This window comes from Neomonachus schauinslandi, chromosome 6 (assembly GCF_002201575.2).
Source record: "Neomonachus schauinslandi chromosome 6, ASM220157v2, whole genome shotgun sequence".
Taxonomy (NCBI): Eukaryota; Metazoa; Chordata; class Mammalia; order Carnivora; family Phocidae; genus Neomonachus; species Neomonachus schauinslandi.
In genome coordinates, this window is record NC_058408.1 from 1,737,670 (window position 1) to 1,748,303 (window position 10,634).

A 10,634-nucleotide genomic window follows, 5' to 3' on the forward strand; every position below is an offset into this window, starting at 1 on the left:
CTGCAGGGAGCCCCGCCGCCCGCGCTGCCCGCGCTGCCCGCGCCGCCAGGCCCCGCTCGCCGCTGGGGGCAGGGCAGGGGGGAGGGCGGGGAAAACCAGGGGAAGCGAAAGGCTGGTCTTTACCGGGCGTGGAGGCGAGGGTGCGCGCCCGAGAGCTCTCCCACCAGCACCCCCCGCCCCGCCCCGCTCAGCGGCCGCTCCCGGCCCCGCCCCCGAGCCCCGCCCCCCTTCTCCGCGGGCTGTGAGGCCGGGGAAGTCCTTCCTTGTGTCTAGCCCCGCTTCGCTCCGTTGCCACTCACGCCGGAGCCAAGAGACTAGACACCGGCCCGCCCCGGTGCGGGGCAGTTGGGGTCTGGCCAGTCTCTCCCCAAGAGGCGGGGTGGAGTGGGGCATTCTTTCGGGGCCCTTTGCCGCAGCCTGAGCCAGCCTCCACCTTCGCTGAGTTTCCTGATGCTCGGAAACTATCCGCCCCCCCCCCCGCGCCACACTAGAACCATTCACATTACAGTTCATTTCTGCCTCTCAGGCTCTCCCATCTCTCTGGAGAGCCTTGGGACAGAGCATCCTTCGTGCGCGCGGTCCTGCCCGCTTCCGGCCCCCGCAGGTGTGCGGGGAGAGGGGAGAGGAGGCCCAGCCCAGAGCCAGCGGCTCCCGCCCCGGCTGCAGCAGCAGGTTCCCAGCCCAACTCAGCACTCCTGTAGGTGCCAATTTTAGCCTCTGCCACTATTCTGGGCTCCATGCCTCACCACTGGCTGAGCTGGCTGGGCTCCTCACCCCCCAGCACCACCCCCACACTGCTCCTCTAGCCTCCCTCCTGCCTCACAACTCCATCACCTTCTTCGTCACCCGTTCCACTGTTTAGGATCCGTGCGGAGCAAAGACCAGAAACAAGGAGAGGGGACCGACCATTCTAGGCTGGATGGACATTAGAAACAGAAAAGGACTTTCCCAGGGCCAGGAGGGAGGCTGGTTCCTCCAGGCTTGCACCTGCAGGGGAGACCTTACGGGAAGGCCCTAGGAACTCCCCCAGCCAGTAATCCTGGCCCGGAACCCCAGACTTAGCCTCCCCGCAGTCAGCAGGCAGGGCTGAGGAATGTACTAAATTTAAAAACAGACAACCAGAAGCCAGAGTCCCGGCCTCCCGGCTCCGCCCACTAGGGGCCGGAGACAAGGGATGGGCCCAGACCTCAGCTTTTCTCCCAGGCCTGGGGTGGGAGAGTGCCACAGGCTAAGGATGGAATCTTAAAAGGCCATACTGCAGTCTGGGCACCCAGTGGGCGGACTGTGAGGCCAGGATCGAAATCCCACGGTCTGGGAGCTCTCAGGCCCCAGACTCAGAAAAAAGCAGACCTAAGGTTCCCGCCTTTTTCTGCCTCCGCCCCCATCTCCCAGCCTGCCCCTCGCCCTATGTCCACCTCTTCCCATTAGGAGATGAGTGGCCAGGCAGGGGTTTGGGGGTGGGTACATAAACCCGTCCACCTTGAGAAACACCTGGACTTTTCCTGAGCTAGGCCTGCTGCCTGACTTAATATTCATCTTCTGTATCCCTGGGAACACCTGCAAAAGCACACCACTTGCATCCCAATCCCTCCATCCCCACCCCACTCCTATCCAGTGATACTTCCCAGATTTTCAGAAATTATTTTTTTAGATACCCCTAAACAAAAGGCAACCCTAATTTCTGCCAGAATCTAAAAGTAGCCACCACCAGAGCAGGCGTCTCTTGATCTTGGGCTGTGAGTTCAAGTCCCACACTGGGTGTAGAGATTATTTACAAATAAAATCTTAAGGGGCGCCTGGGTGCCTTAGTCCATGGAGCCTCTGACTCTTGGTTTCGGCTGGGGTCAAGATCTCACAATGGGATCAAGCCCTGCCTGGAGTCTTGCTTTGGGCTCCATGCTCAGGGCGCAGTCTGCTCAAGATTCCCTCTCCCTCTCCTTCTCTCCCCCCCTCTGTCCCCCTTTATTTATTTAAAAATAAAATAAAATAGCTCATTTAACTTGACAAATGTGTTCCGTGCACCTCCTGGGTGGAGAGGCCATCCCAGGCAGGAACCTGGTGTCAGAGTGTTGGCAGTAGATGGACAGTTAGAGTCCCAGGGATAGCCAGGCCCAAGAGCTACAGTGCCCACGAGTGTGTGTTCTTTTCACGGCTCTGGGCCTTGTATATTCCAGGACAGGAAAGACTGAAGCATGACTGACTCCAGGGCCCATCCCTCCCAAGATGGTGGAAGAAGGGAAGAGAGGGGAAAGCGGGCTAGGTGAGGTTTGTTGACAGGCGTGTGAATGTCAACTCTCTGGGTCTGCAGCACAGCCCTTCCTCTGAACAGCTGGGGGACCGCTAAGTTATCTTGTCTGCAAAATGGAAATTGAAATACTTATCTTTGCCAGAGTGTTATAAGAATGAAAGGAGATGACCTCTGGAGAAGTGTTTTGTCCAGCGCGCTGACTCTAGTCAAATAGGAAGGAATAAGCCACTTCCTCTCTCACTGCTGGACTTCTGTCCAGCCGCACCCCCCTGGTGTTTACCTGCTTAGGAGCAGTCCTGCATGGGGAGGAGGGGCGGAGGGGGCTGAGTGGGGCAGGCACACACATTCGTGAGTGGGGGGAGGACTGGACCAGAGGCCCAGGCGAGGAAGGGCCAGCGCAGCAAGGTCCTGACTCACTCTGACTCTTTCCTGCTGCCTGTCGGGCCCCATGCTACCCACATCCCCCTTCACCCGGCGATTTTACCCCTCACCAAACTTGAGCCACGGGTGGGCAGATGCAGACCCCTGGGGATGGGGATGGCCCCTGGGCGGTGCTCACTTCCCCTGCCAATTCCCACTGCAGGCAGGGAGGGCAGCTCCTGCAGCACCCTTCACCGAGCTGGGCCAGCTCCCGGGACGTTGGCCTCCGACCCCAGGGCTCCTCGCTGCCTGGTTCCCTAGAGAGCTCGGCTCCTTCCTGCCCACCCCCAGCTTTAAGATTCTCTAGCTGCTCCTCCTCTTCTCAGACTGTGTGGTCCCAGGCCTCAAACTCCCCAGTGTGGCCTGTGGTGAGCAGGTGCTAACAACCGGGTTTCATGTCTGCCTTCCCAGTGCACGAGAGAAAGAGGAGTCCTGGCTCCGAGGCTGGCAGAGGGGCGAGCCTGGCACTGTGGGGGGAGGGGACCGGGGGGAGCCCAGCAACCTTCCTGGGGATAGAAGCCCATGGCTCTTGGAGCCAAACAGGAGGATGTTTCCTCTGGGGCTTCTTTCAATGCTCAGAAGCTGCCCCAGGTTGGAAAGTACTTGCATACTTGGGGAGGCCTTGAGAGGAAAAGGGGGTGGCTCATTCTGCCAGTAAATGAAGAAAATGGCAATGCATTCAAGCAGCGGGCAGAGACCCCGGTTTCACAGAGCCCTGGGTTGGTAATAAGGGAGAGGGCAGAATACCTTCATCCTGGGGTCAGAACCCTACACAGCCCCACACACATGGGTGTTCGTGTGCTTCCATAACCGTACACTTTCCAGGCTTCCCCTCTGCCTGTGGTCTAATTTCAACTCCTTCAACTGCCACATCCACCCATACAATTATAAGTGTAAAAGCACTTTGCAAACCCTAATACTCTCCAGAGTAGTAAAAAGTATTGCTATAATTATGATCGTGATTATATCCAACGGTTAAGATCTCTGCTGCCCGTCTCTGTAGCTACGGGGGGCCTAAGGGGAGGGAGGGCTGGGCCGCCCTTCGGCTTCTGAAGCTCCTGCCCTTCCCCTGGTCCAGCTGTCCGCAGCTGAAGCTGGCTGCTGAGCTGGAGGTATGGGGAGAGCAGAGGAAAGCTGATGCCCCGGGACACAGGGAGGGAGTCTGGGAGAGCTAGCATGTGAACCACTGTCCTGAGTGTCTGTCTCCCGGGGAAGCTGTGGAGGGGAGCAGATGGGGGTGAGGAGGAACGGAAGCAGGGAGGGCAGGGGGGCGCAGGCCTCCTGCTTCCCCAACGGCTCCTACCTTGGCCTTTCCGGTCATGCCCAGGAGGAAGCTGAGGGTGCGCTGCAGTGGGGAGCCTGCCCAGATTCCTGAGCCCCGTTCCAGTCGGCTACAGCTGCGGAGGGAAAAAGAAGAGGTGAGGAGGTGGAGACGGAGCTGGGAAAAAGAAACAAAATGTTCCCAGAGAGACGGGGCCAAGGCAGGTGCCTTGGCCGGGAGGGGAGAAAGGAGGGCTGAGGATGGCCTGGAGATGGAGACCCCTCAGCCCACCCCTACCTCCCAGATGTGGACAGATGTTTGTGACCTGCTGTTGCCAGGCCCCTCTATCTGGGAGAAAAACTCCAGGCTCCTCCCCGCTTTCCTACCTAACTCAGGCCACTGCTCCCCAATGACAGATATGGGGTGAGGGCTCTCCAGAAGGGCTTGTTCGCCTCAAAACACAAGAGCCTGTGTACGACCCTCTGCGCTGTTTGGAAAGGGCCTCTGGGCCTAAAGCCAATAAGGAGTGGATTTCCTGGGATTTCATCAGCCCCATCCCATGAGCTAATCCCAAACCCAGAGCCAGGAGGATGTGTCAGCTAGAGATTTTTAGGACCACAAATCAGAGCTTGGCAACTTAAAGGGCCATGGCTAGCACACTCAGCTGCACTGTCTGGGAGAGCCGGGCCACTCTAACCAGGCTTCAGCTGCAGAAGCCAAATAAACAGGTGCTGATTTTGTGCACTTATTTTCCTGGCTACAGAAATCTCCCAGACTCCAGGCAATTCCTGAGCTGGGCCTGCAGCCCCTGCCCTCCCCACCCCGCCCCGCCAGAGCCACTCCTCATTGGTCAGTTATCTGAACCTCCAAAGCTGTCCATGGGGTCCTGGGCCACCGTCTCCCCCTAAGACTGTCCGACCGCCGCTCTGCCCACTCACCTGTCAGTGACAACAGCAAACAAGTGCCACTGTCCTATTCATCGGACAGCCTGGGGTCTGGATACAATGTTTCTTTCCCCAACTGCTTTACTAGCCAGGGGGGCTACTGGGAACTTTCTAACCCCTCCCTGGCCAATGAATAAGAGGGTGAATTCTTGTGAAGCTCAGGGAGAAGGAAATTTGGAAGCCTTTGATCAGAAATGTTAAGGGGAGGGGCGCCTGGGTGGCTCAGTGGTTAAGTGTCCCACTCTTGATTTTGGCTCAGGTCATGATCTCAGGGTTGCAGGATCAAGCCCGGCATTGGGCTCCACACTCAGCACGGAGTCTACTTGAGATTCTTTCCCTCCCTCTCCCTCTGCCCCTTCCCACCGCTCATGTGCACCTGCTCTAAATAAATAAAGAATATCTTTAAAAATGTTAAGGGGAGCAACGTTTCAGGAAGCAGAGACCCTTGGAGTTACAAAATCCATGGTCCAGTCCCATTGCGCCTCTTCCAGTTAGGCCTTTGAAGAGCTGCGGGTCTCCCAAACTCACCTTTGGCTGAGGTCAGTGGCAGAGGACTGGTAGAAATTCCCTGCTGACACAAAAGGAGACGAGAAGAGAAGCGTCCAGGGCTGCCTCCCCCACCCCCTCCTAGATCAGGTTCCCAAGCTGCAGGTGCTTGGGCAGCCTTTCCTGAGGGCTGGTGCTGCAGAGAAGGGAGGGAGGTGGGGTCTGAGTGGAGCGGAGCTGAAGAGCTCAGGGGCCAGGGAACAGAGCAGGAGGGCTCTGCAGAGCAGGGGCCTGGGGGCCTGACGTCTCAGTTCTGTCTCTGCTGAACGGAGAGAGCAGAGGTTTCACCCCAGCTCCCAGTTCCTCATCTTGAGGACAAGATGCGTTACAGGTAACTGTCCTCCATCTCTGGGGACAGGGGGTGCTGGGGAGCCACAGTCTGTCCTGTGTCCTCCTTCATTGGAAGGAGGGTCTCAGAATGCTAAAGTCCTGAATTCAGGTCTCTCATTTGAATAAAGGCATTTTGCTGTTTCCAAGGGTGTGCGGTTAAAAAGAACCCAGGACATCCGGGCTCTGAACAGATGGCTCTGAGGGCTGGTGGCGAGACAGACAGAGCAAGGGGCCCCCACTGCCTTACTCCCCACCCCCACTCACCAGCTGGATCAGAGCAGCCCAAGAGGCAACTGATGCCGCTCATGGATACGGACTTGGAAAGCATGCCAGGGGCCGAGTGGTCCAAAGGGCCAGCAGACGGATGACAGCAACTCTGACCCTAGAATCATGTCAAGAGTCCTCAAACGAAGTCAGCCTTTATCCCTCTCCCACTCCCCGTGCTCCCACTTTCCCGTAGAGGGTCTACCTTCAAGCCCTCAGGACTCCCACCCTCTGCACTGCCCACATCTGCAACATTCCACCTGAAATCATTGGCAAGTCATTCCTGCTAGTGAGCATTCTGCTCTCTGCCACAGTTCAAGCCCTAGGGAGAAAGTCTCTTAGAAAAAAATGTACTCCAAAGGGTTTCCAGACATGACAAACTCAAACTACAGAGGCCAAGCAGGTCATAAAAACAAAAGGACATGACTGAGACAGCCTGGGGTTAAGACAAAAGGAGCAGGAATATTCATGAACCACACACCCAACCATCAGGAAATTAATATTTTTCTCAAGCCTACATGAAGCATTACAAAAACTGGTCACATATCAGGTCATAAGGCAAATTTTAACACATTTCAAATCATCTATATCATAGAGATCACAGGAAACGAGCCAGAAATCCCTTTCCAGTAGACTGGATAAGGAACCTGTGATATATCTACACATCAAAATACTGGTCAACAATGAGAATGAACATGCCACAGCTCATCTGACAATATGGATGAATCTCACAAACATAATAGTGAGGGAAAGAATCAAGACACAAAAAATGTATGTCCTGTATGATTACATTCACATAAAGTTTAAAATAAGCAAAACTAGGGACACGTGGATGGCTCAGTCAGTTAAGTGTCTGCCTTCGGCTCAGGTCATGATCTCAGAGCCCCACATTGGGTGTAGGGAGTACTTAAAAATAAAATCTTAAAAAAAAGATATTTTATAACAACAACAATGAAAATACTATAGAATTACAGAACAAAACTTGTGGGAGATGACCAAAGTGGTTTTTTAGGGGTAATTTATAGCCTTAAGACGCTTATATTGAAAAATTTTAAAAAGCTGAAAATTAATGAACTATGCCAATTTTAAAAGGTTAGAAAAAGACAGAACAAGCTCAAATGAAACAGAAGGAAGGATATAATAAGGATAAAAGCAGAAATCAGGGCACCTGGCTGACTCATTTGGTAGAGGATGTGACTCATGATCTCGGGGTGGTAAGTTTGAGCCCCATATTGGGCAGAGAGGTTACTTTAAAAATTTTTTAAAAATTAAAAAGGCACAAATCAATGAAGTAGTAAACATAAAACAGGATCAATAAAGCCAAAAGTTGTAGACAAACCTCTAGTAAGATGGCAGGCAGAAGGAAGGCAAAAATTGAGGAAGAACGTGGGGCAGACCCTGTGATTGGAAAGGCAGGAGAAGACTGACCACAACTTGATGATAGCAATTTTTTTTAAAGATTTTATTTATTTGAGAGAGTAAGAGTGAGAAAGAGAAAGCACGAGAGGGGGGAGGGTCAGAGGGAGAAGCAGATTCCCCGCTGAGCAATGCAGGACTCGATCCTGGGACTCTGGGATCATAACCTGAGCCAAAGGCAGACACTTACCAACTGAGCCACCCAGGCATCCTGATGATAGCAATTTTGAAAATGCAAACAAAATTCCTTACAAAAATGTGTGTGTATATCTATATAACTTGACAAAACTGAATCTAGAAGAAATAGAAAGTCTGAATGGTCCTACTGAAGAAATGGAATTGGTAGTTAATATTTCCATAAACAAAACAAAACACACCAGGCCAAAAACATTTTATAGGCAAGGCACAGATCTCTCAAGGAATAGAGCACTGATATCTTATGCAAACTCTTCCAAAGAATAGAAATGAAAACTCTCCAACTCTTTCTATAATGTATGACCTTGATTCTTAAACTGCACACAGGCAGTGTGACAAAGGAAGATTTGGGGCCAATCTCTCTTATCAACATAAGTACAAAAATCCCAAACAAAATATTAGCAAACTGAAGTAGATTTTCAATGTCTACAAACTGTTTGCTGCTGCCCCCCCAAGGAGGCCTCTATCCACTCCTTGAGTCTGGGCTGGCCTGTGACTCCACTAGACGAATAGAAAGTGGTAGAAGTGGCATTATATTACTTTTGAGCCTGAGCCTCGAGAAACTTTAAAGCTGGGGCACCTTGGTGGCTCAGTCAGTTAAGCGTCTGCCTTCAGGTCAGGTCATGATCTCGGGGTCCTGGGATCGAGTGTCACATCTGGTTCCCCGCTCGGCAGGGAGTCTGCTTGTCCCTCTCCCTCTGTCCCTCCCGCCCAGGCTCATGCCCTCTCGCTCTCTCTCTCTCAAATAAATAAATAAAATCAAAAAAAAAAAAGAAGAAGAAGAAGAAACCCTAAAGCTTGCACTCTTGTCCACTTGGACTGCTATTTCCACATGAACAAGCCTAAGCCAGCCTCTAGAGAGGCCATGTGGATGAGAACAAAGGCATCACAGCTTTCAGCCGGACAATCGACAGGTGTGAATATGGCCAGCCTTGGCCGCCTGCCCTACTCAAGCCACCAGACACCTGCCGCCATGTGAGTCCAGGTGAAATCGGCAGGACGTTCCACTGAGCTCAATCCAAATTACCTACCCACAGAATAGTGAGAAGGAAAACCCGTTGTTTTAAGCCACCAAGTCTGGGGTTGATTTGTTATGCAGTGTATGAAACACATAATCTGTCATGACAAAGTTGGATTCATCCTATGAATACCAGGCTGGCTTAACAGGAGAAAAATCTTTACATTTAATTTCCCTCAGTAACATATTAAAGGAGAAACATAACCACCTCCGTAAAAGTAAAAAAGCATAGAATAAAATTCAATACCCACTTATTGTAAAACCAAAGCCTTGGCAGTTAGGAATAGAAGAAATCTTCCTTAACCTGATAAAATGTGCCCTTTAAACACAGCCAAAAATCAATTTCAATAAGATGTACTCCCTCTAAAATCAGAGACAAGGATACCATTCTCGTGAATAGAAGCATTAAAATAAACTGCACTGGTGCTTTTTCATTTAAAAAAAAGAAAGAAAAGACAAGAATACCCGTCATCACATTGCTGCTCAGCACTGCGGTAGGATCCTAGCCAGCATAGAGGGCAAGAAAAAGAAAGGAAAGGAATAAAATTTGGAACAAAAGAAACTAAGCTCATTTACAGATGACACAACTGTCTATTAGAAAAGAAAAAAATCACAGATAAATTGTTATAACAAGGGGTGCCTGGGTGGCTCAGTCGTTGAGGGTCTGCCTTTGGCTCAGGTCGTGATCTCTGGGTCCTGGGATGGTTCCCTGCAGAAGTCTGCTCCTCCCTCTCCCTCTTCCTCCTCTCCCCTGCTCATGCTTATGCTCTGTCTCTCTGTCTCAAATAAATAAAATCTTTTTTTAAAAATTGTTATAACAAAAACAAGAAAGAGAGTTTAGCAAGTTAAGTGTGTATAAGACCACTATACAGGGTGCCTGGGTGGCTCAGTCGGTTAAGTGTCTGCCTTCGGCTCAGGTCATGATCCCAGGGTCCTGGGATCCAGTCCCACATCGGGCTCCTTGCTCAGTGAGGAGCCTGCTTCTCCCTCTGCCTGCCCCTCCCACTGCTTGTGCTTGCTCTCTCTGTCAAATAAATAAATAAATAAAATCTTTTAAAAAAGTGGACAAAGGCTTGAACAGACATTTCACGAAGGAAGATATGTACATGGCCAATAAAAATATGAATAAATGGGGTGCCTGGGTAGCTCAGTCTGTTAAGCATCTGACTCTTGGTTTCAGCTCAGGTTGTGATCTCAGGGCCAATCCCCACATCAGGTTCAGTGCTGGGACTGTAGCCTGCTTGGGATTCTCTCTCTCCCTAGCTCTCTACCCATTCCCCACCGTGCTCTCTCTCTCTCAAAAAAAAAAAAAAAAAAAAGGAAAAAAGAAAATTGTCCAACAGATTTTTTTCAACAGGGGCATACAAATTAAAACCAAAATGAGATACCTTCTAGGATATCCACCAGGATGACTAAAATTTAAAACTTGACAAAAGAAGTATAATATACCTAAGAATAAAATCTTTTAAAAATATATACCTAAGAATAAATCTATATCCACAAGACCTGAACAGAAAAAAATGATATTAGAGAGGTATACTATCTGGGGCGCCTGGGTGGCTCAGTCATTGGGCGTTTGCCTTCAGCTCAGGTCATGGTCCCAGAGTCCTGGGATCGAGCCCCACATCGGGCTCCCCGCCCGGCGGGAAGCCTGCTTCTCCCTCTCCCACTCCCCCTGCTTGTGTTCCCACTCTCGCTGTGTCTCTCTGTCAAATAAATAAATAAAATCTTAAAAAAAAAAAAAAAAGAGAGGTATACTATCTTCATGGGTAGGAAGAAGCAACATTGTACAGATGTCAACTTTCCCTAAATTACTCTCTAGATTCATTGCAACTCCAATTAAAATCTCAAGCATGTTTTAGTGCATATTTTACATATGTGTTATGCTTCTTATTATTTTTTTTTTTTAGATTTTATTTATTTATTTGACAGAGAGAGACACAGCGAGAGAGGGAACACAAGCAGGGGGAGTGGGAGAGGGAGAAGCAGGCT

The 10,634-nt window shown here is 50.9% G+C and overlaps 1 protein-coding gene and 1 long non-coding RNA gene across 7 annotated transcripts in view; both read right to left on the reverse strand.

Moving 5' to 3' along the window:
• The window catches only part of ARHGEF2 (Rho/Rac guanine nucleotide exchange factor 2), a 27,198-nt gene extending 27,058 nt beyond the window's left edge, over positions 1 to 140 (reverse strand). For all 6 annotated transcript variants that reach the window (XM_021682117.1, XM_021682115.1, XM_021682120.1 and 3 more), the window contains exon 1: positions 124 to 140. The gene's annotated coding sequence lies outside the window, so the exon portion shown is untranslated. The remainder of the gene's footprint in view (positions 1 to 123) is intronic.
• A 3,896-nt stretch (positions 141 to 4,036) lies between these two features.
• On the reverse strand, positions 4,037 to 6,045 carry LOC110573520. The gene is made up of 3 exons (XR_002479911.1): positions 6,014 to 6,045; positions 5,402 to 5,441; positions 4,037 to 4,065 (listed from the first exon to the last, which is right to left on the reverse strand). It is a non-coding gene; the product is annotated as an uncharacterized LOC110573520 (long non-coding RNA).
• Between the last annotated feature and the right edge of the window lie 4,589 nt (positions 6,046 to 10,634).